Genomic DNA, 27,765 nt, shown 5'->3' with positions numbered 1-27,765 from the left:
GCCAACGAGTGGGAAATGTCCGTGTTTCTATCCAGGAATAATTTCTACATTCATTTTACATGCTAAGTGTTTCCTATCTCTGCATAATAAACTGTAAACAGGAATAGATGGCACAATGTCCCTTAATATTTCCTGGTAATGAAGACACAAATGTACAGTGAATGCTGATAAATATAGATGAAACATAAGCTATTCTCCCAGTCTGTATTGTTACCTTTAAAACAAATGCATTTTTGTGGTAAAAGCATAATCATAGCTAATGCAAAAAAATGACAGAAGATTGAAACTGTCCTTGTAACTACATAGAAACTTTGCAAAAGTCCTGTTAATCACAACTGCTTTAAAGACTGGAGACCTGAAGGTTCAGAGTCTAGAAACCCTATCATCCTGTGTCTCAATTGGAAACTGAAAAACTCCTTGGGTTAGATGCAGCAGAGGACAGTGTGACAGTGACCTCCATTCACACTCAGAGAAAACAATGATGGCAGCACTGAGGACACCTTCTCCACTATGGATTTCAAGTTCCCTTCTGTAAAGCATGCCATTATGATATGCCTGACTGTGAATAATAAAGTTGCCTATGGTCCCTGATTCGCCATAAGCAATGAACTACTACCTTCCCCAAGCAGTTTAAACCGACTTGTTTATGACATAGCTTATCAACAAAGCGCCACAGACAAAATGTACCAGAAAGCTGCCTGTTCAGCCAGTCTTTCCTCTGATTCAGAATTGAGTTTGAAATGCCCAGAGTACAGGAAAGTTGATATTTCTTAATGTGCCGCCTTAGATTTGAGTAGAGACACTCTAATTTCTTATAATATCAAGAGTTTACTCTTTTAAAAAGCCAATGAGATGTGAACCATAAATAATGAACCTGCCTGGGTCTGTTTGCTTAATCTTTTCTTTAAAGCCCCTTCCTGGCTTCCAAAGAAATAAAGTTATTCTCTGGTCTCCTGTGGTAACTATGGAAACCATGTTTTATTACACTAAGCACTTCACTTCAAAGCTTGTGTTACAACTAAATATGCTATTTTGAGTAAATCTATACTAAACATCCTTATAATGTCAAAACACTTTTAATGGAGTTCAAAGAACACTTGTTGATTAAAAACAAGGCTTTCATTATACAAAGGGAATTTTTATCTCTTTAGGCTATTTCATTATATATATACATATATATACACATAATGGTTCTACATTATTTTTTATATCCTTGAACATTTTCCACTTTCCTTACTACTTTCAAGACATTCTTCAGAATATTTTCAGCAAGTCGGATATTTTTATTAATAGTAAATATTTTGTTTTCATTAACATTTTCACAATAGTCTTTAAGTATGAATTTAGATGAAAAACTATAGCCATTTGCCTTCATTTTCTGATGATGAAAATGGCATGGGAGAATCTACTGAAGTCTAAAAGGAAAATGGTATGATTGCTCGTTGTTGAGACTAATGAATTAATGGACTTTGGAGAAATAATCCTTGGATTTTTATTATCATTATAAAGTAGAATCTTTAATATAGATTATTTTCACATAAGTATTTTTTCTCTTAAAATATACTACCGGGGGCTGGTGAGATGGCTCAGTGAGTAAGAGCACCCGACTGCTCTTCCAAAGATTCGGAGTTCAAATCCCAGCAACCACATGGTGGCTCACAACCATCCGTAACAAGATCTGACTCCCTCTTCTGGAGTGTCTGAAGACAGTTACAGTGTACTTACATATAATAAATAAATGAATCTTTAAAAAAAATATATATATATACTACCAATGGTTCAAGATAGAGTTACTGGACAGCATTATACATATTGCCCCCTAAGAAATAAAGAGTATAAAATGATAGTTCAGGTACAACTCTTGTCCCCAACAGTACAAATTAGCAATTCAAGGCTCCCAATGTGATGTAGAATGTCCTGAGAGAGAAGGGGACAATGGAATCAGTGGGTATGAGGGAAGCCCAGAAAAGTTCTAATTGATCTAAGTGATTCCTGAGACATTCAGAGAACCCTAAAGAAAATAAGAAAGTGTTCTCAAAGATCTCTGAAAGGATGCCAGGGGTCAAACTGGTTCGGTCAATGGATTAAAGTTACATTTTTATAAAGTTGTAAAAGGGTCAAAGACAGTAGATGGTTAAACTAACTAGCTGAAATTAAATGTCTTGATTTTTTTTTATTTGTATTTTTCTAAAAATCTTCTTTCATCAGGATAAGAACTGCAAAATCTGCCCCCAGTCATGATTGACAGCATACCCGACATTCTTGTACTGGAAGAGAATGTTGAGGGCCTGCCCATTTTGATGATGCCTTGCATTCTACTTACTCATGACTTCCTGCTTTTACCTAGGCTTAGGTAGGCCTATGAAAGGAGCAATGTGTCACCTAAGTACAATTTTATGGCTACGGCATGTGCTCAGTACATTACTGCTAAAGTAAGCCCCAAATAATCATTTTCAGATTTTTGAGACTATAGGTTATCAATTGATTTATATAAATTGCAGTCACTCAGCATCTGGGATATTATAGGTTTGGTCACTTTGGTTGCTTTGCCAGCTACAGAAAATTGACAGGTTTTGCTCCCTTATTATGAGATAAGGTCTTGCTATGTATCCCAGAAGACCTCAGATTCAGTTACTGAGATTAGAGTTCTGAGCCACCATACTCAGCATTGTTTTCTTCTTATTTGTTAAAATGTTTCTCTGATGCAAAGAAGACACCTTGTGAGTTGTAACAGATCTATGCCAGATTTTTACCCAGCATCATCTTTTCACTTCATTTATATCATTATGACTTAACCTTCATTGGTTGTTCTTGGGAAATTGAAATCAAATCTGAAAAGAAATACACTTAGTCAGATTTTGGAAAATGACGTTTAGGGGAGCTGCTGACCCATTTCAGCTCTATGAGACGTCATTCGTGGAGTCTGCTTTTTCTCATTCAAAATTTGCCAGAAGGTCCTGACCATTTTACTTTAAGTGAGATATGGCCATGTACTCAAAATTGACCTTGATAATACAGAGAAAAAAAAATAGCTGCCTCGTGTGAGCTAGGCCAGTGCCTGGTAAATACAGAAGTGGATGCTCACAGTCAGCTATTGGATGGATCACAGGGCCCCCAAGGGAGGAGCTAGAGAAAGTACCCAAGGAGCTGAAGGGGTCTGCAACCCTATAGGTCGAACAACAATATGAACTAACCAGTACCCCAAGAGCTCGTGTCTCTAGCTGCATATGTAGCAGAAGATGGCCTAGTTGGCCATCATTGGGAAGAGAGGCCCCTTGGTCTTGCAAACTTTATATGCCTCAGTACAGGGGAACGCCAGGGCCAAGAAGTAGGAGTGGGTGGGTAGGGAAGCAGGGTTGGGGGAGGGTATAGGGGACTTTTGGGATAGCATTTGAAATGTAAATGAAGAAAATATCTAATAAAAAACTTGAAAAAAATAAAAACAAAACAAAACAAAAAAGAAAATAAGCATTTCTAGGAGGAAAGACAAAATATATCTAGTGATTTTACCATCAGTAAAAGGAGATAGAATTCACTAAGCAAATGTCCATCGTCTTTACTGGTGTCTTATCAGGAACCATGCAGTGTTATAGACACTATACTGCTTAATATCCCTTCATCATGACATACCTATACCAAGTCCATATTACCAATTTACACACAAACACAGGGCAGTCCAGTCCAGTCACTACCAGCTTCTTTATCCCACAGTTGACAAGTTGTTGACATAGCAGCCTCTGCTTTTTTATGGTTGCTAAGCTTCTGCAGCAGAGACCCAAGCTACTGCCCTCTCTGATAGTCTGTTATTCTTACCCTAGCTCATGTTCACTCAGGCTCACTGAAAGAGTTAATAAAACATGCATTCCTTTGTTTTTTATGTGAGACAACTACCATATTTATAGAAATATGATATGTTGAATTTTTGAGAAGGAGAAGTGTTAGAAAATGGAAGATAAGGTCACTGTGTATCAATAATTATCATTTATATCCTAAAATAAATAATCGTACAATATCAGTTTTGGTCTCCCAAAATTTTGTTTCATTCAGAAATAGAATAGTCTTCCTAGGATTTATATTACTAGCTGTAAAATATTTCCTACCTATTGGTTGGCTTTCTCTATTACTTTTCTATTATTTCTTTAACAAATATTAATAAGCTTAATAGCTTTAAAGAAAGACCTGTTATTATTCTATAGTTGTGGAAGCCCTGGGGTCTTTTTATGGTCTTATCAGTGTGAAACCAAGTCAGGCTAAGCTGTAAGGGATTTATCAATTTCCTCACCAAGCTAGCTTGATTGAGTTCAGTTCCTTATTTTTGACAACATGGAGCTGCAAAATGACAATGAGAGTCATTCCTGCCTCTAGAGGTTGATGTTTTTTAACTATGCCCCCTTCATCTTCAAAGCTGGCAATGTGGTTTGACTGAACATTATCCAAGGACAGCTCCCTGAGTAATTCTACTGCCTTTTCCATAAGAACCATGAGCAGTCTATCCTTCCTTTATATTCCAGGATATTCTTCCCATCTCAAAGTTTTTAATTGACTCATATCCAATTTGTTATGTAGGGAAACACGTTCACCAATTTCAGGACCTTCTTTGGGAGGGAGACAATTGTCTTATAAGTCACAATTCCTAGTCACCTATGAATTTTTAATATTTCAGTACACGTGCACCTCATTATCATACATGTGATGCCACAAATCTTGGTACCAATATTAATAAATACCAACATATTTATTGGTTCTCTAAAATCAACTTTCTTAAGTTCTCATATATTTTGGAAGGGCACAGAAATTGGGGATGCATTTTGGAGGGGAATTTTCATTTTAAATAAGCATCACTTACCTTCTCTAGCAGCTATTGAACTTGAACAGAAGAAATGTCATTGCTACAGAGGGGGCATCATCAGAGAAGACATGGAAAGAAGAAAAGAGAAAAGTTAGTTAATTAGCAATTATCTACATTTATTTATTGCATAAAACAATCCTTTAGAGCAAAGAACAGTGGCTCTCTACCTGTGGGTCTTGACTCTTTTGGCAAACCTCTATCTCCAAAAATATTTACATTACAAATTAAATAACAGGAGCAAAATTACAGTTATGAAGTAGCAATGAAAATAATTTTATGGTGGGGGGGTCACTACAATATGAGGAACTGTATAAAGGTTGCAGTAGTAGGAAGGTTGAGAATACTGCTTTAGGGTAATATGAGAACTGAGTATCAGAATATGGGTCTGCCTAGTATCACATTCAATAACCAGACACATTATTTTAAAGACTATCCTACACCAAGAAAAACAGGTGCCCACTATTAAGAGAAAACATTGTTTATATTTGAGACCTTTGTTCATAAGTACTTTTGAGAACCTTTTCTAGGAGCACACCTGAAAGGGAAATGAATTATCAAGGATAGTCTTTAAAAAAAGAATCAGTGGTTTAACACTAATTTCTAATCAGATTCTACAGAAAGGAACAGCCCGCATGGCAGCTGTACTTTTCCCAGGGTTAATTACCTTTCACTGCTCTCTACTAATGAGTCAGCTGTTCCTGCCACCACACACTACCCTGGTTCATCTGGAGCCGGAGCTGTGGACAAACACAGGAGTGACAGACCTATTTACATATGGGGGTGTTGTAAAGGTTTCAAAAGGTTTTTTGTTTGTTTGTTTTTGTTTTGTTTTTTTTTAATAAATCCTTTACTGCTCATATGTTTCCATGATAAAATTGTTTTTAACAACAACAAAAAAATGGTTTTATTTGATCAATGACTTTTCTGCCTGGAAACAGGGTTTGTCCTCGATAGATAGATATATAAGAGTAAAAGCCTTGGAAGAAGGTGTACTTCCTTGCTTCCCTCAAAAGCTTTGTGTCATTTGTTCTTTAGTACCACTGCATGGCAAAACTCCCACTGCAATGGGAGACAAATAACCTCTGATTTGTACAGCTTCCTTCGCTTTAAAAAAGATTTCTTTAGAACAGTCGTGTTACTGAAAATAACATTCAAAGGTAGAAAAGAGATTAAGAGAGAAGGATGCCAGGTATAGTTTTGAGACTGCAAAGTAAATTAAAAAATTAAGAGACTTGAAAATTGTGTCTGTGTCAAGAACATTGCTGGCTACTATATCATCGCTAGACAGAGCACATACACATATACACACACACACACACACTATGCACACACATATGTATGTAAATCTAGGTATACAACATACCTACAGCCTATAGATGATTTACTACCTATATTACATGTCATTAATCCAAATAACTGTTCTCTTTCCATCATATGATACTGACACAGCGATCCCTTATATAATTTGATCGGTTTAGTGAAAAAATTTATAAATCTCTTTTGCCTTTTTTAATACAGAGGTAGCTGAGGGGCTAGCCAAACAGTAAAGTAACATGGAGCTCTATTAAAACACACTCCAACTGCCTCTGAATAAAAGATTTTTTCTACTGGAAACTTCCAGGCTCTACCTCCCAAGCTCGTAGACTTTCCTACACAGAGACTACCTACGGCATTTGCTACTAGGCAGGGTCTCATGTGGACACTGCAAGGTGTAGTGTGACATCATACAGTGCTCACAGGGTCACGTGCTCCTTGCTAGTCCAAAGGCTGCACTGATAACAGAGCAATGAAGCAGTGGTTTGTTTTTCTTTTCTTTTCTTCTTTTTTAATAAACAAGAAAAACTCTTTTTACTTATTCACTTTACATCCCAGTCACTGTCCCCTTCTCTGTCATCCCTCCCACAATTCTTCCCCATTCCCCCTCCTCTTCTCTTGTGAGTGGGGGTGGGGGGCTGGCTATTCCTCCACCCTGGCACTTCAAGTCTCTGCAAGGCTAGGCACTTCCTCTCCCACTGAGGGCAGACAAGGCAGCCCAGCTAGAAGAATATATGCCATATATAGGAACTCCACAGGAAAACCAACAGAATCAACTAATCTGGGTCTCTGAGGCTTTCTGAGACAGAACCACCAACCAAAGAACATACACAGGCTGGACCTAGGCCTTCCCACTGACATGTAGCAGCTATTCAGCTTCATCTTCATGTGGATCAAAAACAACTGGAGCAAGTATTTCTTAATCATTAGCCTGCATCAGAGTTATGCAGAGGCTTGATTCAGCCCAGAGAACTGATTCCAGTTACATAGGGGGAACCTGACCTGAGAACCTAACAACTTCTTGTATGTTGATAATGCTGATCATTGAGGACTGAACTTTGTGAACCACTGCCTTAACTATTAGAGATACCAAAAAGTCTCCAACTCAAAGCTAACAAATGCCCACATGGAACAGACAAGCCTGTGCTCTTTATTTCAGAGCCACTTGTTTGCTCTAGCACTAATGCATCAGGAGGGAAAGGAATAGATAAAAACTGAATGTTCTGTCCCAACACTGAAAAACACTTTATAAATTATTGAACTTGCTCTTACCTTCAGATGAAGCCATTCAGATCAAGAAAGACATAGTAATTATGTGCTTCATTACAGGTGTGATTATCAAATATAAGCACACAAATTACAAGTAGAAGATTTCACACAATACTTAAATTTTCAAAAAGCAAATAAAATATGTGAATCAATTAATTACAAATTATAAAATAAATAAAAATTAAAATGTCAACCAATGATACAAACTCCTTGAGACATTCAGTCTAGTACATTCTTTTAAATGGCACACTATATTTCTGATGCACACTGACACAGGAAGTGTTCTGTGTTGATTACCACTGTTTTGAAGGACACAGGGCAGTAAAACCCGTTTTTAATTAAAAAGAAATTTGATTTCTCTTCATGTAGACAGCAGAGTGTCAGCGTCTGAGACACTGTTAGAGAGAGAGAGAGGAGTGACACGATACATTGGGGTGAAGCACATTCCTGGGGTGTTCTACTAAGGAAACTAGAGTGGCTCTCAAAACAGTAGCAATGATCTCTCCAGGACAGGGAAGATCTCCCTGGATGTGAACTTATACATTAGCACTTTGATAAGCTCCGAGAATAGGGCTCCATGCATGCAGGTTCAGTAAACACATGATAAAAATCTTAAAGGTATCAATATCACTTCTGGTTTTTGGTACTTTTGTCCCACAGAAAGAATAGAGAATTTCAATCTCATATAACTATGAGGATAATAGCACCACAAATAAGGAATTCACTTAATATCTGGGTAACTAATGTTCTGGGTACAGAATTGCATTATCTAGGTAAGGCACTGACTTATATACCAAAATCTTCTTTCAGCACCTATTTTCCTGTAGAAGACAAGGCAGTTGAAACTCAAGTGCTCAGCAAATAGCATGTATATAGATTCTGCTGCCACTCTGTTAGGGAAGATAATCCTGTCATACAAATCAAAGAGACAATCAAATAAATGTCTTTGAGATGCAGGTATTAGATTCACTTATTAATGACTCAGAAGAACAACCTGACTGGTTTGGTAAAAAACAAAAACAAACAAACAAACAAACAAAAAAACCCTTGGTTCCAGAAGTACAAAAAGTAAAGTTTGAGAGAAAACAGAAATGGACAGATTTTGGCCATGCAATCTTTTTCTGAAAAGGAGGTACAAAAAAAATTCTTTAGACCTATCAAAACCCTGACCTTGAAATACAGTTTATGTAATGTTTCTTCATAGTTTTACAAAATTTCAAGGCAGATAAACAATACCATGGGTTGAGAGTGCAAAGAAATCCTAACTGATACCCCTCCTTATATAAATTTTAAGAGATATAATGAACCTGACTATACAAATGTGGTCATTGAACCTCCAGGTTTGCTGCTTCATGTGATGGCTCAGAGGTTAGTCCAGTTCAATTCATGCTGGTTCTATCATTTATCAAATCCCATCATTAACCAATGGACTTTTGCCAATTCAGCGTTGTTAGTGCTGGTAGTTACTGATGGAATCTGACCTTCTCCATATCTTAAAAAATTTTTATTTTATTATGTATTGATAATTGAGAACTATATACATTATGGGTATAAAGTTTAATTATTGAATCGACCTAATTTTTTGTTTTGTTTTGTTTGAGACAGGGTTTCTCTGTTTAGCCCTGGCTGTCCTGGAACTCACTCTGTAGACCAGGCTGGCCTCAAACTCAGAAATCTGCCTACCTCTGCCTCCCGAGTGCTGGGAGTAAAGACATGTGCCATCACTGCCTGGCCTCAAATCAACCTAATTAACATATCTATACCACTCCAAATATTTATCAGGTATTCATCTACTCTAACAGAGGTATTGGACCTTTGGCCATCTCCCCATCTATCCCATCTCCAACACAACCAATATTCAGTTTTCTGACTCTATGTCTTTAATTCTATTTGGGTTTTCTATCACATGAAAGTTTTGCAAACAGGTATACAGAAGTAAAATGCCTCTAAACTACGGAAGCCCTGCTCTTAAATTCCTAATCTATCTGGTTAGTTTCCTAAGTTGGCAAGAATGCTCATGAAAATAACATCTAACTGCAGGTAGCTAGAGAGGTTTCCTTTCATCTCCTTAAAGCTTCTTTTTTCCCAACCTACTCATAGTTCTATGTCCCTGTGATAAGCCTCAAATGACCTCTCCCAGCCCCACCTGCTCTTTTTAGACTGTAAGCTCCTATGAGCAAGGATGAGCAACTCCATCTCCTTTCCAGGAGCAAGTGATCAGCCAGAGTGATGTCATTTGGATGAGAACCAATCTAGCAAATTAATAAGATAAGGGGATTCCAGGATAAGGTCACTACCTCTGTGGTATGCATTTTAGGAAAATAATATATTAAATCAACAAAGTAAATATTTACAGATCAAACAACATCCCACTGCATGAAGAAAAGTGGCGAGCATAAAGATATACATTCAGACTAGATAACGTGATGAATATACTCATAGTTAAACTTGACTATCTTGTCTGTTGATACTATACCTAGAAAGGAGAGAGAATCATTTTAGTTTTTGTTTATTTTGTTTTTGAGACAACTCATTGTTTAGCCCAGGCTGTCCCAGAACAGACTATGTAGTCTATACTGGGCTTAAATTTATAACAATTTTTCTGTCTTGCATTCTTTTGAGTGTTGGAATAATAGATAATGAGCCACTATACCTAGGTGGGGAAGAATATCATGCATACTTTATTAATAAGCTGATACCCACTTTACAAATCAACACAAACATGGCCTAGTTAATGACTTGATAGATAAATGTTTGCCATGAACATATGAGGACCTGAGTATAGATCCCCAGCACTCATGTAAAGGTGGATTCAGTCACATGTGCCTGTCGTCTTAGACTTGTATAGGCAGAGACAGGCAGATCTTGGAGGCTTGCTTGCTGGTCATACTAACCAAAATACTTTCAGCTATAGACACTCTCTCAAAACAAACCAACCAAACAAAACAAAGGAGAGTGACAGAGGAAGACATCCAATCTCAACCTCTGGACTTAATATGTGCATATATATGCAATACTCTCTCATGAACAAAGATGAGAACAAAATATAAAATAAATAAAATAAATAAAAAATATAAAAAGTATACATAACACTACTATACTTTCATTACACAAAACTAGTAGCTTGGGTGCATAGGGGAAAAAGCAGTAGGTTTTAAGTACTGTCACTGTTAGGACAATCATATTAAACTGGAACAGGGACTACATGTTGGAATGTTTCAGAAAAGTAAACCGGGTACTTCTAGAAAAACAAGGTGTAAAATAAAAGGACAGTAGAAAAAGACAACTATTTTTACCTAAGCATACAAATGGATTTACTTCAGAACACTGATTCCAAGCGAGATAATGGTGACTCCCAGTTTTACACATGAATGATAACTCAGACACTGGACCAAATTCTTCAGGAATTGACACTGTTTAGTTTATGGTGAGTGAACTCACTATAATGTAAGAGTTCTTATAGAAAACGTCCCTTGCGTTACTGTCTTCATTCTGGATTTTTCTGGCTAAGAAGCAGTTGGAATCTATCAGCTGCATTCTTTTATCAAATCCCACACCGAGGATGGGGTCATTTAGGGAAGGTGAACTTTTTTGGTTCAATGAAAATAGTCATAGCTTAGATGGGACATAAGAAAACCAGCAGTAAATGGCACACTGTGATTGTAGTAGGAGTCGCTGGAGAAGGCTTGGAAAGTGAGTGAGGGTCGCGTCACAGTGACTGGATACTATCCACCCTGGCTTTGGTCAGGAGAGTTAGAATGAGGATGGTGTTTTGCCTACACAACAGCCTGACATGAGCTATGATTCTGCCACATGTACTCTGTGGTCCCTGAAATGCTCTTAAATCTTTCACGTTTCCTGTGGGATAGTAATAGGAACTTGCTCTAAACTGGTGACTCCTACATGAGCTAGACAACACACAAAACCATGATGCACTGTAGACACAGTGGACTGCAGGACAGTGGAGGACAGTTCCTGAGTAGAGTCCACAGGTGTGCGCTCCAGGTTGCCACAGTATTGATAAGAGGCTTTATATTTTTGGAGATATTCTTCAAGAGAACAGGAGACAGTCTGGGTATACCAAAGAGAAAAGAAAAGGAGGAAGGCTATAGAAAGCAAGACGATATAAATGTGATCAAAGTACATTATTATAAATTGCAGAAAAGTCAGAATGAAACTTCCTACTTTATAAATTCACAATCTAAACAGAAAATAGATATAAACATAGCTGGGAAATGAAGATACATTTTTAAATGTTTGCTGACTGTTGTTATTTTGTATTAGAACTCGATATAAATGCATTGTGCATATCTACTCTACATACACAGTGATATCAATCAGAAATTAGTCATTATTTTCACCAGGAAAGTGAAACTCTACCACAGAAAGTCTACAAATTTGACTAGTCAGTCAGTTTCTCAGAACTCCTGAGACTGGCCTCTAGCTCCAAGATCCAGGCTCTCCACTCACAGTCTTTAGCATTGTGATATGGATGACAGAGATGCAGGAATGAACAGCACTGAAACAATGTTCCCACTGAGAGGTAATATCCAGGGCAGGGTAAATTAACACATAGCCCAGATTAAAGTAAGTAATAAATGCTATAGAAAAATAATGTCGTCAGAGTATAGGAGCTGCTTAAATCAAGGAATCAAATCAAACTTTGCTGTTTTGAGAGAGTAAAGAGCCACACATGTCAATGATGGGGAGATAGCTCAGTCGGTAAAATGTTTGCTTTTCAAGCACATGGTCCTGAAATCAAACTCTAAAATTCATGTTTAAAAACAAGCAAGCAAGCAAGCAAGCAAACAAACCAACAAACAAACAGGATATGGCAGAGTGTTTGTTATGCCAATGCTGGCGAAGTTGAAACAGGAAGAATATCTAGGCTAGCCCATATGTTGACCACCAGGTGGCAAGAGACTATGTTTCAAGACTAAGGTCGATGGTACCTGAGAAATGACACCCAAGTTTTCATATGGAACCATAGGCATACATACACATGATCAAATACACTCTCTGTGCTGCCACATGCATATACAGGGAGTTGGGGTTAGCAGGGGTGGGGAGGGAGATGACAGAGAGTGAGATTCATGTGTCAGTTTAAACATCTACCATCCATGGATCTTTATCTATATTGTAAAAGACTATAACCCACCCAATAACAAAATTAGCCTAATTAAAATTGGTCAAAGGATAGCAAGATGAGTAGAAATATGAATAATCAAAGAAGAGTGTGTGGTTAGAAATGTCATGATGTACAATTAAGATGTAATAGTTATAACCAAAGAATTTTTGAAAATGCATCTAAATAGTTTGAATGGAGAAAAAATTGTACAAACATTTCCCCCCAAAATAATCTACACATGACACAATATAATACAAAGTGACACTCAGCATCATTGGTCACAGAGAAAATACAACTTGAAAACAAAAAAGAAATGTCACTTTACATCCACATGGATTAAAAAAATCAAAGGGAAAGGAAGAAGTTCTGGCAAGGATGTGCAAAAGTTTGTACATTGCTGGTAAGAATGTAAAATGGTCCAAGCACACCTAGTATTACCTCAAATAGGCAAGCACAGAGTCACCTACAATTCTGCAATATAACTATGAGCTACATACATGAGAATAAAACAACATACCCACACTAATTATACTGGAGTGTTCTTAGCAGCATAATTCATAGTAGCAAACAATCCAATGCTACCAATTAATGAATGAAATAGGGAAGTAGTATATTTAACCTCTGGAATCACTTTTATTTACCAATAAAAGTAAGTAAAATACTGATATGTGCTGAAATCAAGACAAGCCTTGACAATATTGGGAAGATTAGTGAATGAAAGAGGTCAGACATAAAACCCACAAATGGTGTGGTTTCAGTCACATGAAATGCTCAGGAGAGACATCTCGAATGACAGAGTAGATTCCTGGCTCTGTAGAACTGGAAGAAAAGTTTTGAAAGGATACTAAGTAAGAACAGAAGGCTTTTGAGGGAAATAAAAATGTTCTAAAATGATCATTGATGATGGATGTGCAACTTAACACAAACTAAAGGCTGCCCACGTAACTATGGATGAGTAAAGTGGATAGTATATGAATTAGATCCCATCTGTTTGTCTGTTTAAAGCCATACAGACCATTTTAAAAGTTTGCATTCTTAAAAAGTATGACAAGAAGTTGTTAAAGTGATTTAAACGGAGGTCTGGAGCAGGGAAGCCAGCTTGCAGACTGCATATAAACAGGGCACAAGGAGGTAGATTAGAAGGCATGCTAACCATGAAGAGAAAACTAGAAAAGCTTTTGTTTTGTCTCTGATACCAAACAAAAGTATGAGGTGAAATGTTTTGAAGAAGAGGTCTAAGTTTGTGGTCCACTAGGATCTAGGTCCTCTCTGATCACTTCCTTCCACAGATGTGAACTCTGGAAAGAAGCCAGTCATCATTTTGCTACCCCTTCCTGCAGATGGCTGCAGCTGAAGGACCATTATCCAACGCCTTTAACTCACCTAACTAACTCCATCTTTTATGATAGCTTACATTCCAGAGGACATTCACAAGTTCTTCTAGGTCTCTTTGTTTTATTAGGTAGATGCCTTAATTTTAATCTCATTCTATAAATGTAGAAAGTCATTAAATATGGCATGCTAAAGGGACTTGCAGCTGAAGACTTGTATTTCATACTGACTCAACAAAATTGTGCAGGCAGCTTGCCATTGGTCAAGACTGAATGGTGCTACTCATCCTTGGACTTACTATACATCTCCCCAAATCTGTGCCTTCTGCGTAGATGTAGAGGAAGAGGCATCTTCCTTCTGCGTAACAGTGGGTTCTCAAAGATGCTTCCTTGCATTTGTACCTGCCTCCTCCATGAATCTTTTTTATTCAAATTCTTATCATTCTGCTGCATCTCTACATATACTCCTTCCTCCTGTCTATAATGCTGTCTCTGTTCCTTCGAGTCAAACATACTGAAATATCATGGAACTTTCTTTTTATTAACCAACTTTTCCTAAACATGGGTTTCTGGCTTCCACTGATGTTGCTTTGGCTGTTGCTACCAGTGATCTTCTCTCTGACAGAGCCAACTAGGTTTTCAGTCATTTCTGAGCAGTCAACATTATTGTCCAGCTGACAAAAAGATGTCTATCTCTTTCGTCCTAATACCCCAGTTTTTCTGTGTACTTCTTTAAGGTCTTCCCTTGGTAAGCCCCCTTTCTCCATCTTACCATTCATAGATGGTCCTCAAGTTTCAGTCTGGGCTCTTTTCTCACTGTCGCTGTTCTCCTTAAGAACCACATTCAAATGTCTATTCTCCATCCTGGATCTCACTCTTGACATTCACCAACTCACCATCAGCACCAGTTGTCTAAAACTCAATAGTCCTCAAAAAGACCAACATTGATCTGCCTGAATACTCTTCCTTCTGAATATCCTGTCTTGACTCATCATTCACATGGTTGTCCAAGGCTGTCAATTCTACTTGGGACGAAGTCCCCAGTTTCCAGATACTAGGTACATACTATACATTGACCTATACCTTTAATACTCATTTATGAATCTTTTCTAGTTCTCAAGTCCTGGGATTTCTGTGTCTTCCACATATGTCCTACTATATTCTACTCACTGTGAATCCTCATCTACTCTCCTCACTGCTTAACAAGTTAGTGGAACACAGCAGATTCAGTGAGTCTGCTGAGTGTATAGATTCAATGTTGCTTAAGTGCTTTCTTTACAAGATCTTCCCTGATGCCATCTCTAAGCAGGAGCATGGCCTCTTCTTAAAGCCATCTATTATTTAGGCTGCAGCTTCATCTTTTGAAGGCTGGTTAGAACAGGCTACTCCTAGGTCCTCCATTTTAAGGCCAAGAGTTTGAGTGGAACTGTACCTGGCTACAACCTGTTTTAATACACCTACTTTGATGTGAGTACTCATCAGTTGGTATTACTGTGTCCTATGCTGGCTCATGTGTTCTTAGGGCCGAGTACCCAGGCTTCTGCTCATTCTTTATACTTTAGAAACTCAGGCTCACAAATATTTCATAGCCAATTAGTTATATATAAAATTCAAGCACCTCTTTACTTTGATTTTACTTTACATTATCACATATCTCCCTGGGCATTATAGTAAATAATTCAAACAAATTACTTAAAAGCTTATCCAGTTGAAAAAAATATATTTTATTTCTGGGTTACTGGATCTAAGAAGATTTACAAAACTGAAATTGGAATAATTCATTCTGAAATTATTTCTTCTCTTAAACACTTCAGTTATACTTAGTAATGTTCTGAGTTTCTCCACCAGAAAGTAAGATGATCAAATAGTTTTAAAGACAGTTTTTATCTAAAGGATTTTTGTTAAGCCTTTTTATTCTTATAATTTTTGCATAGCATTGGTAAAAGATGAAGAAGTACCTTCAGGTTAATTCTGTAATAATTTAAGGAAAGTATATGATTATTTTAACATTTAGCAGATAATTGAGATTAGTACAAAAGCAAAGACTGTGATGTGTCTACGCATGCAGTAGCCTGTAGTATATATAGGGATTCAAACATTTACCTAGAGCAGTGGAACTTTCCTTAACGTGAAGCTTAATAACAGACAATAGAAAACACTTGAAAGCAGAGAACATACTCAGTTGTATGTCTCTTCACAGGTCACAATGCCTGGCCTCAGCCGGGTTTTGCCCTTACAGCTGTGCATGGAATCATGACAGTACATACATGTCCCTTCACCAGTGCAGTTTCTGACCTCCAGGTAGGGGAGGATAACTGACTTTGTGCTATTGGCTGGTGACATGTATTTTATTTGTGAAAATTTATAGATATAAAATACTCTCCTTGGTAGTTAGATTTATGTCAGTGTGATTTTATTGCTAACAAAATATAGAGTTGTAATCCAATTATCAGATGCTTCTGAGTGTTTGTGTTTTAACTCACAGAGCTGAGACTTTTCAGTGTGAAACCAAATGTCTTAATCTACCATTTACATTGGACCTAGAGTACATGTGGTTCTTAGACAGGCTATTTCTGCTATCAGTTGGCATGGTAGATATCTATCTGAAAGGTATCATGAGTACTTATGTCATCTTTAAATTATTTTTCAAATTCATGTTTTAATTATAAAAAGTTAGAAGTTACAGAATTTGTGAGGCCAAAAGTCACCAAGAGGTCACCTTTAAATTGACAGATGTTGATGATAAGGAAAAAAAAAAACACAACAAAACAGTGTGTCAGGTCATTCCATCAGATCCATTCAATGTCTTAGGGATATTTAACTATAATTGAACCCAGATGTATCTGTGACCTAGAATCATCTGACAATTACACTGGTGACACTGACTTTGCTCTGATACTCTGTTTCAGAGACCATGCTACACAGAGAAAGACTAAGAGCCTAGGTTCAAGTTTTCATCGATTTAGTCAAATGAGAAACACTCTCATGATTCATTTTCCCTTGTTTCCTCTGTAAAACAGATATGATTATTCTGAATAATAAGTAAAACCATCCATTAAAGAACTTAAGACAGAAGCTGGCTTAGAGCTAGCACCTGGTGGATGGGGACAGCTATTCTTGTTAAATAGCCATGTTGATCACTTCACTATAACCATGAAAAACTTGATCTGTGCAAAGTTAGTATTAGAAATTCTCTTCCTCATTCTCAAAATTCTAGAAAATAACTCTCTGGATGATTTCATGTGGTGTGGTGTGAGAGAAGGAGAGACTGAGAAACATACTGGGTGTGTATGTGCATGCTCCTGCAATGTAATGAAGCCATGTCCTGGACTCCAGTGGCTTTTTCAAGTTCACTAAAGCTTGCTCTCACTCTGCTCAGATCTGACTGTGTACAGAGACAGACCATTGGGGTATTAAGGCTGATAAAGTCAGATTATAAAAAAAATATTCCCATAGAAGTAAAGGATTGAGGCATGGACACTCCTCAAACTCCAAATGTTTATAGTTGCAGAAAGCAGTCACAGAAGACTCCCGCTGTGGGAAATCTGACGAGTGCACAATTTCACACCCAAACAACATAGTAAAAATACTTGGAAATGTGGTCTTTCAACCAATGACTACCATCAAAATGTGTAAGATACTTTACAATCCAAAATCTTAGGCTGTAAGGATATTAAACTGAATATTTAGAGAAAAATAAAAGCAAAAACTCCATAGTTTAGAAAGACTAGGTGAAATATACTGAATTTATCTGTTAATGTCAACATTAAGAAATGTCTGGAAGGATTGTTGGCATGATCTTTTGGGTTAGGCTTGAAATCTGTCTTTTGGGAGGGTAATGACAGAGCTTTAATCCCTGAGAAAAAAATTCCAAAATTCATCATAGAAACTAGGATCATCTTTCATGAAGTCAGAAAAAATGGGGGTGGGTGAGAATAACTTCCCCTCCCACTGGTAAGAGGCACCATAGCTATTCAATCCCCATTCCTGCATCTCCCCAGGTCTGACATTCTGCAGATGACCGCCCTTATTTGTCCCTACATGTTTTCCAAAATATAAAAGTGAAATAGAGTCCCAAGGGCACTGTACTTGAAAGGTTATGAGAGTCAGAGAATTTTAACCATGCCTGCCAAATCAGCAGATGGCTTGTGATTATAATTATATGCATCAATAAAACGAATAATCTTTACAAAATTTGAATTTCTGCTAAAGGAAGGGATTTAGTAAGCAGATGCAACAGAATGCGTTTCCTTAACCCTTTTGGGAGACAATGGTATCTTTCACCCACACAAAAGCACCAAGGGCTCTGTGTGTTGCAGGTTGTATGCTCAAATTTCTGTCCCATTTCTGGAGCTGTCTCATCGTCAGCCTCAATCTCTTCCTGATTTGATTTTCTTTGGGGCATATTCCATCCTCACCTCTTTTTCACCCTTCAAAATAGAAATATTAAGACTAATTCTCCACAACTGCTTGATATTTGAAGAAGGAGGTGAATACTTTCATTCTAATTCATACCAAATCTGCCACAGAAACAAGCAGTGTGTCTTTCCAGCTGATGGTCATATACTAATCAGCTTTTCAAAAGCACAGTTCTGCTTTCGTTGTTTTCATATTTTCTTTAATTTATGGTCTAGAAAGAAAAATGCTGTGTATTCATTTTAAGCAATTAACTATTTCACTTTGTGTCTGTTTCTGCAGCATAGTGTAAGCAATGGAAGATAAGTTTTGCTCAGGCCAGGCATTAATTCACTCACATAGATACTAAGCATGTATGTGACACATTAAAAAAAGAGTAGGTTTTCCAAGCCAGCATTTAGGCATGGTTTCTACATGAGAAAAACCTTGTAATTTAGGAAATTAAATTAAACTCTTTAAGTTTAGATTTTTAAGAAGGTCTAGAAAATATGACACAAAATTTATATTTTGTGTTTATCAAATTGTAGTGTCCATGCTCTTCATGGAATTGCCAACTGCATTTAGACTAGCATCAATGAACATATTTCTCTTCAGCAAACTAGAAGAGGTTTTAGGAAACATGGACATATATCTCTAACAATTCTGGAATTCTACATTATCAATCAATAAACTAAAATACCCCATTTTGAAAAGCTACTCTATTATATTTAATTATATATAAAGTATAAATAATAACTAAAATTTTAAGACATTACTTTTTATAGTATTTTTGTGAATCAATAATATTCTCCCATAGACATAGGAGATATGAAATCAGAAAATTCTCCTATAGGCACAGGATATTTGGAATTGGAAAAAATTCCTTAGCAATAACATTCTCCCCAAAATGGAAACTTTTTTTTTTGGAAAAACTCACTGATTTGTTGCAACATTTGACAAAACAATATTCAAATATTCAATATCATCTAGTATCTCTTTCTTACAAGTTGCTAGTATGGAATTTTATGTTATTATAAAATACTCAACAATAAGTGAGGCTCAAGTAGTCATTATATAGATATAAAGTAAAATAAAGTACTTTTCAATAATTATAGCATGAAGAAAGAAAATGTATGCTAAATTTAAGGGTTAAATAAAAAGAGATAGTATAGGCTAAAAACTAAATAAATCCCAATGGTACAAGAAATTAAACTTATTGATAAAAAATTAAGAATAAGATTAAACTATTATCTTTAGTGTTAAGAAACTTAGCTATAATTATTTAAATTTGAGATGTTTCACTATGCATTTAAATGTTAATAAATATTTCTTACCAGAAGTTTATATTGAAATACAATTTAGAATTTTAATAATCTCTTTTGAAAGTTACTAAACAACTTTACAAAAAGTCAATTTGGCTGCATATAGTTGCATACACTTAGCAGTCTAAACACATTACCTTAAATTGGTATGAGCACCCAGCCACATAAAATGGAATTCACATTGTCCTTCAAAGAATCTCACAGGACTGGGGTCTCTGAAATTAAAGAGAGGACAAGGTTCTATACTATGGGAGCGAAAAACATTAACTGTCATGTGGCTTAGTGTGGCATCTATTTATTTTCTGAGTCTCGAGCACAAATTCAAAACTACAGGCATGATCCACCAGGTGCACAACACACCTCATCCTGTTTAGTTTTCACATCACATTTATTTTCTACTACTGTAATGATCCCCATTAAACAGACCAAGCGACTGAGGTTTAAAAAGTTAAAATATAGCCAGCAGCACACACTGAAGACCCAGGATTCAAAACCATGATTCTCTGATGTGATGATGTATAACAGCTGCCCTTTCTCTAGGAAATGTTGGTTCTCTCTCTCAGTGGATTCCTGGCTGTAATAAAGACCCTACACTGCTTAGAGAATATGCTAAAATCTTGTGAAGAAACAATTTTAAGCCTCATTTATTAACTAGGTAGTTGAAGCAAAAGTTTGCTAAAACAAAGTTTCATTTTTTCAGCACAAATCAAACTTTAAAATTTCTTTTAAAAAAGGAGTCATCCAACACTAACAGTAGTTTCTATGGTATACACACACACACACACACACACACACACACACACAATGTCAAATACAATATTGGTAGAAATAAGTTCACATAAACTAACAGTTATGACCTATGCCCTCTGGTTTTAATTAGAGTTCAGCCATAATTTGCTTTGAATAATAAAAATTACATTTATGTTAAGTAAATCTATCTATTCTTATCCATAGAGAAGCAACTTAGAGACTTCAGTCAAGTTTGCCATGCTTTGCTGTCCCAGTGAGGATGGGGGTGAAATAGTTATACTAACTAAAGGACTGTATGCTTTCTGAAACGTGCTCTTGTATTAACAGTACAAGCATTAGCAACTACGGGAAGAGAAATTATGACACAGGTGATTCAGGTGAAAAATGTTCAGCACAGAGAAAGACGTGAAGTTCTTACACTGGCTGTGAGAGCAAACTATTTGCATAACTCTGCCCCAAACTAAAATTTCTAGGGAGCAAGTGTAGCCATTTTCAGATGGCTTTCCATTTTCTATGAACCCAGTCACAAAAAAGGCATGTTGAAGCGATGACATTCATAATTTTTTCAAGTTAGCTAAATCAAAGCACATATTTCACTTGAAATCAATAAGACTACATTAATCTTTGTCATAAAATTTCCTTCCTTTAAATTCTGGTTACTTTGAAAAGCGACAGAATTGCAATATGTAATATATACTATGCACAAACATGTATTAGTCTTAAATTATTTAAATGAAATGAAAGCTGGGGACACATTTGTAACAGGAAAAGTTCTTTAAGTCAAAAATAAAAGGAGACAGTTAATCTCTGATCTCTCAGACCCTATTATGAACCTTGTTATAAATCTCTCATGATTATTAATGATTATTAATAATCAAAGCATCTCTATATCCCTGTACAAATACCAAATTTTCAGTGTGAGGACTGTAAGTTAGCAAACTGATTTCTACATGATGTCACTTGAATTCATGAGCAGATGAGTATGAGATGCCAGTCTCATATTGAATGCAGTGGCTTTAAAAATCAAATCCTGACACTGATATCATTAATGCATCTGTTTACAAATACAACATTATGTTAACAATACTTTTAAAATGTTTTCTATGAGACCATCAAGAATTGATCATGCCATTGGCAACCTACTCAGCTGACAGTTCTTAGAATAAAATATTTAATTTACCTGAATGTCTTGTAATAAAATCATCCTCTCTTGAACTAAATATCCTCAGAATATCAACATCTAAGCCAGACTGACATTTCAGAAAGGCAAATCAGACTTTCTGGCAACTCTCTGCTGCCATATTTCTCTCAAAGGATCCTGCAATGTTACACTTCAATACTGCAAATGCATTTTTTTTTCTCAAAGAAAGAGTAAGCCAGTGCTGCTTCGGTGTCAGATAGCTTTGATTTTTTTTTTCCCTTCCAACTATAGCAAGCAAATGACTACTGTTCCTATCCAATACCACATACTACTCGAGATTTGAGAAAATGGAATTATCTGGGCAAAAGAGGAGCTTTTATTTTTTTGTTTTGCTGTGTTTGATTGATTGATTCATTTTTAAGACACTGACTATCCCATACATAATATTAAATACACATTAAGGATTGGAACATTTTTTTCACATTAAGAATGAACTTCACCAGTTACATTCATGCCCTGGGTTTCCTTTATGCCTTACAAGCAGGAGGACAAACTAAAATTAAAGTTGCCTCATCCATTTGAAAGTTTTCAAATCTAGACGCACACCTGAACAGTAGTTATTTGTTAATGCCCCTTTTCTCCAACAAATACCCACCTCTCATATTTATGTTCACTTGCCATTTGGAATGTACTGGACTTCTGAGATTCACAAACTTTTGTGAGACAGCAATACAAAACAACAATAACAACACAATCGGAACACTGGCAACTATGGCAGTATTTCTAGAAGTAACAACAAAATCCCTTCATCTGGACCCACTTGTCCAGAAACGGACTTTCAGCCCCACCGTTAGGATGAGATTTGTTCCACTTTCTCCCTAGGGCTTAATTGCCAGGCTGACTTACCGCTGCCTCCTAGCCTTTGTTCTGCTTCTCACGCTGACATCAGGGAAGCAGTGATGTAGAATAAAGCAGGGTGGGCTAGGTTAGTCCAGTGTTTGTGTCGTTGTGTGGTGTGCGGGGACACTCTCTGATACTCTAGTGAGCTGTGAGCTTTTTTTTTTTTTTTTTTTTTTTTGTAGGCTTTGTGTCATTTACTTAACGACCAATCTCATTAGCTGCCAGGGTACAATGGGCTGATGCATTTTCTATGTACATACTCTACACAGTGACCCTCAAGGTTGCCGAAGGTCTATTTAATCAGTCAAATGCTGAATATATTTGCAGTAAATCACTAAAAAAATAAAAAGTATGGGACTACCGAGGTATCTCACAGACTTAATATTTACCCACGCTTATTCAAAGGTAATAAAATGCATGCATATTTAGGCAAAATGAAAGTAGACCAGGTGGATACAAATTGTCTATTTTGCACTGATGACCTTAATTTTATGAAACTTTCAGAATCAAAGGTATTTTCTCCTAATAGGGAACCTAGAGTTGAAATTTAATTTCTGTCTTAGCTTAACCATATTAAGCACAACAACAACAACAACAACAACAACAACAACAAATCAGTTCCCTGTGCTGATTCTTCTTGCTCACAGCTCACTCCTGCCTCAGTCAGACTCCTTGCCCAAACAGCCCCAGAACTGGCAAAGTTGTGATCCTGCCCTTTCGCTTCCAAGGTAAAAACCCTTTTAACTCCTATGAAAAATGAAATGCTGAGAGCTCTCTGAATGACGACAGCTGTCCATAAGTATCAGGGAAAGCTCTATTGTCCATGTGTCCCTGGGTAAAATGAATACTTTACAGCAGAGGCTGTTCAGCTTGGCTGAAGAGTGTGGGGAGAAGGGGAGGAGGTCACTGGAGATTTCGCACACTAATTTAATCTGGGAAAAGGACAGGCTCCGCATCTCCCCTGAACAGACTGGCAGCAATCTGGGCCCCCACAGAACTATCTCCTTTTGCCTGTGCTCTATTTATTCCTTATCTCTGTTTACCAACCGCTAGGTCCCTTTCATTCACACCATGAGGCAGTTTTCCTACTATCAGTCAGCAGCTGACACTGTGGAAGAGCCTCAAAGGCAAAAAGAAAAAAAAAAGATCAAAACTAAACCAAAGCTGTCTAAACAATGCAACAGTACAAGTAAATGCATAAACCCTGATTCTTAACCCAGCCCACAGGGTACACACAGGACCTTTATAGTAAACCCAGCATACACACCACAGTGAGCTCGTTAGAAGGCTAAGCACCATTCCCGAAATCATCGACCAGGAAAAAATAGCGAAAATGTACCCTGGTTATTGAAAGAGCCTTGGTTGTGGGGACACTCTTATCTCTATCACCAATCAATTAACTGACAACCAGGAAGTATTTACCTTGTCAGAAAAGGTGAGTTGTATCTAAGGGAAACCTGGCCGTTATTAACATGTTAGCAGTTAAGAAAATCTGTTCAAGTGATTGCAGTTTAAGCATAAACCACGCAAACTTTCCAATACTTGATCATGCTGATTGAATATGATTTGAGAAACCTGACATCAAAACTCCAGTACACTTTTATAGAACGGCAGCACTGTATCCTGTATAGAACATTCAATTAAATTGTATACCCATGCCTTACAGATTTTTAACACATGCCAAAATTATTAATGTCACAGAGGAGCCATGAAAGTACTTCAAGTACAACTTTGTAAGCTTTTAAATCAAGTTGCTAAATATGTCTGGAAAGAAAGACTGGACAAGTTATGTTACAAGAGAAAGTGGGTGAAAAAGGTGTGTTATTTGACCTTCCAGCATTTGAGTAGAAACAAATCTTGAATCTAAGATAAAATCTATTTATGTTAAATACTAAATATTTTTGGACATTTCTGCAAATAGGATAGGATGTCTACCTAATATAAATGTGATTGAAGGGAGTTACTCAGTGACACATTTATGTTTAAACCTAAATACTTGTGTACATATGGTAGGTAGAGACACACATACTGTCTCCCATAGACACATATGTAATATGAGAAAGCTTCTCTTTTCAATTGCCCATATTTCCCTAGATTGAAAACTGAGACTTTTAACTTCCCTGAGTGTTTTATAGCATTGAACTAATTCAAAATGATTGGCTATTGTCATAAAAATCAACATCGTATTGACTCAATCATGAAGACCTTTACCAAAAAGCAAAGACATGGTAGCTCATTATCTACAATGGCAACAGAACCCCATTTCAGTGTTTCCACCTATATGCATTATGAGCAATGAAGTCTTTACTACTTGGATCCTTTTTTCCAAATGAATTAATGAATTAAATTTATCCTTTCACCAGCTGCTAGGCAGCAGATGGAACCATTTCTGAAGCCTTGTTGAATTCAATCCATAAAACTCATTTCCTAGGATTAGCAGTCCAAAGTTTCTTTTAATGTTTATATACCACTTGGGATTTTGAATTTCATGATGTTAAACTTTCAACTTAACTATTCTTTTGCATTTCATATCAAACAATTATGATCTTTTGGATTTCAATAGCAGACATGGAAGGTCACATAAGGATAAGAAATAATTTTAACAGCAATAAATTCCTGTGAGTTGCATTTTTTGATATGTTTGTCCACACTGCTGTATGCCACAGAGACTGTTCTCATTAGGCTTACATGATGATGGCATAGAATTCTATATCTGGTAGTTGTGAATTTTACTTATTTCCACTTAAATAGTTCAAAGATGCAAACAAGAGCACTAGTTGACTGCATGAAAGTTTAAACTGTTTCTGAGTTTTAAATTTAGTTATACACGAGATTGCTACATTATCTGAAAAATGCTATATCCACTAGGTTTGTTTCTCTAGTAGCAATATAATTTTAACTTTCAGAAATGGGAACAAACCAATTACATGGATTCAGAGAAATGCATTTCTATAATGATTAACTTTCAGAAGCCTAATACCTTGGACAGCTCCAAGTACCCCTTGCCTTTCCTTGTCACCTGTAGTTGATCCACAGACAAGGAAACACAAAACTTTAAATCTTTCTGGTTGGTATAATAGCAGAAGAATGGCAGCCACTATAAAGACTCTCATTCAAGGCTAACTGAATTAGACTCTTGAGAAAGGTTCCAATGTACTTTACAGGTTTCAGATACAAACCCCATGTGCTCCAGGACACAGTGTATCCAAGTTTAAAATATTAAAGCCTCTGATGCTCTTGCTGTAACACAAATATGAATAAGAGAAGAGTGAACTGCTCTTGTGGGCAATGGTGATTTCCGCTAATTTGGCATAAGAAATCTATATTAATCTAATATTGTAGTAAGTCAAGAAGGCCACATAATAATCGTCACAGAGTAATTGAATATTTAGAATGAGAAAAAAAGAGATCATGGATAATCTTAGGTTACAGCTAAAACTAGGATATTGTGCTGGTGATACTACCCACTAAAAATTTTAAAGTTAGGGAAATTTCAATCCTAATTTCAATCCTATTTTCTATTCTGGATTTATATACTGAAAAATACTTCCTCATTATAAGGATATAATTGTATCCAATATTTCTCCATCAAGATTTCTTTTTAATTTGTTGGGTTTTATACTGCCAATTAATCCGTAAGGTAACATCACACCACCATTTTTGACGTAATTCCTAAAAATAAAACAAGACTAGAGCCATTACATGTTACACTCTGCCTATTAGCTGCTGTGTTCTCTGAAACTGAAAGAAAAGATCAGAACACCCTTTCAGGAAACTTTGATTATTCCAATGTACATCAAAGAAGCATTCTTAACAGGTGTTTTGTTGACAACATAATAGAGCTAAGGTATTGCTCATCAAAGTATATAAAAGTTTTCCCTTGATAATATTTCACGGAAATCATCCTTCTGTAAAATTTTGTTTAAGGTTAGTGTTAAGTTTCTTGTTTTTCAGCTTTTAAAACATGACTCTGTAACTTCTGCACAGTCTTCTGACATGCCCATCTATCAGAGATGAAGTGTATCATTTTTTAAGGAGACTAGTTTTATTCAATCCTCTAAATATTCAAATGCAATAATTTATATGTCCAATTTATGAATTTAAACATCTTGACTGATCACAAACTTTTTCTCTTATGTGTAGCTAATACCAGGTTTCTGATTTTTTTTTTAGAAAGAATCCATAACCCCCCCTTCTTTTTTTAGATAGTGGCTATCAATGCAAAATTATATTAACAACTCTTAGCACTGCAAAGAATTCAATTCTAAATAAAGACTTGAAACACATGAGATCTCACTGATAATTTTTGTGACCTCAAATTTAGTCTACTTTACTTTTTTCCCAGAGAAAAAGTGTACTGTGTCATACTAAGTATTTCCTCTTGCCAACTCACACATTTCAGAAACACATATGAACAAAGGCAGTAGCTGACACCACTTAAGCACAATCACACCGTTTTATTCTGAACTCCTCAATATCCCTTTTTGGGAGGAGAGTGAGAAAGTGGAGGTGGGTGGTGGTGAATGAGTTACAAATCATGCCAGATGAACATCACAACAGAAAGCAAAGCAAAGCACAGTAAAACAACCATGAGCACCTCAGCCTTTAGAAGCGACCCCCACCCGCCTACCCACCCACCCACCCAGTCAGAAACAAAAGTCACTGTTAACAACTAAGACCTGAAACTTGCTCACTGTCTGAACTCATCGACATCAGGGTAAACAGAATGTGGTAAAAAAGTTTGAAACTTACTTTTTTGTGTTTGTTTCCAAAACTATTTCTCTTCTCCCTGGTGTGCTGACAGGAGACACTAAAGCTGTTGCCTTGAAAGGTAGTCTCCATGATATGACATCCAGTGCCTTTGACTGCTCGGAGATAAGCACCTGCGTGTAGCCCTCCTTACGTCACACCTCCCTATTCAGACCTTCTCAATATGATCCACATTTGCACATCAACAGCCTCATGCGCACACACAGATTTTTTTTCGGCTCTGGGCCCAAAACTTTCACTTTAATTTTCATCACATGATTGCTGTGGCATATGTCCTTCCAAACCGCCCATATATCAGTCATCATGCAAATGAGATGGAATATCACTCCTCTGCAGCAGATGGCCAGGGATGATAACAATGGCTCAACAGAGGAGATTCAATGTCCCTGACTTTATCGCCACGGCAACAACAACCTAAAATATATGTAATGGAAGTGGTGCTTATTAATTTTGCAGGCTCGAGTGTTCTGATTTTGTGAGTGAATGGGCTGAGTTAAAAAGGGGGCTGTGTCCTCCTGCCTCTAGAAGACTATCTATAAAAGCCAGGGACCTGGAAATTATTTTCAGTGACTAAGAAGGCAACAGCCTAGCAATTA

General features: G+C 36.7%; 1 protein-coding gene across 4 annotated transcripts in view; it reads right to left on the bottom strand.

The window, feature by feature from the left end:
- Window positions 1–27,765, bottom strand: part of LOC110309383 (ST18 C2H2C-type zinc finger transcription factor) — a 338,717-nt gene that overhangs the window by 103,078 nt on the left and 207,874 nt on the right. The window contains exons 1-4 of one of the 4 annotated variants that reach the window (XM_021182120.1): window positions 27,152–27,341; window positions 19,746–19,823; window positions 5,514–5,586; window positions 4,847–4,889 (exon numbers count right to left, since the gene is read on the bottom strand). The gene's annotated coding sequence lies outside the window, so the exon portion shown is untranslated. Of the gene's footprint in view, window positions 1–4,846; window positions 4,890–5,513; window positions 5,587–19,745; window positions 19,824–27,151; window positions 27,367–27,765 lie in introns of those variants that run through there. The other 3 variants (XM_021182282.1, XM_021182038.1, XM_021182357.1) reach the window with 3 other exon arrangements.

Source organism: Mus caroli, chromosome 1 (genome assembly GCF_900094665.2).
Source record: "Mus caroli chromosome 1, CAROLI_EIJ_v1.1, whole genome shotgun sequence".
Taxonomy (NCBI): Eukaryota; Metazoa; Chordata; class Mammalia; order Rodentia; family Muridae; genus Mus; species Mus caroli.
Note: the sequence above shows the minus strand (reverse complement) of the source record. Positions and strands in the feature narration are given on the sequence as shown.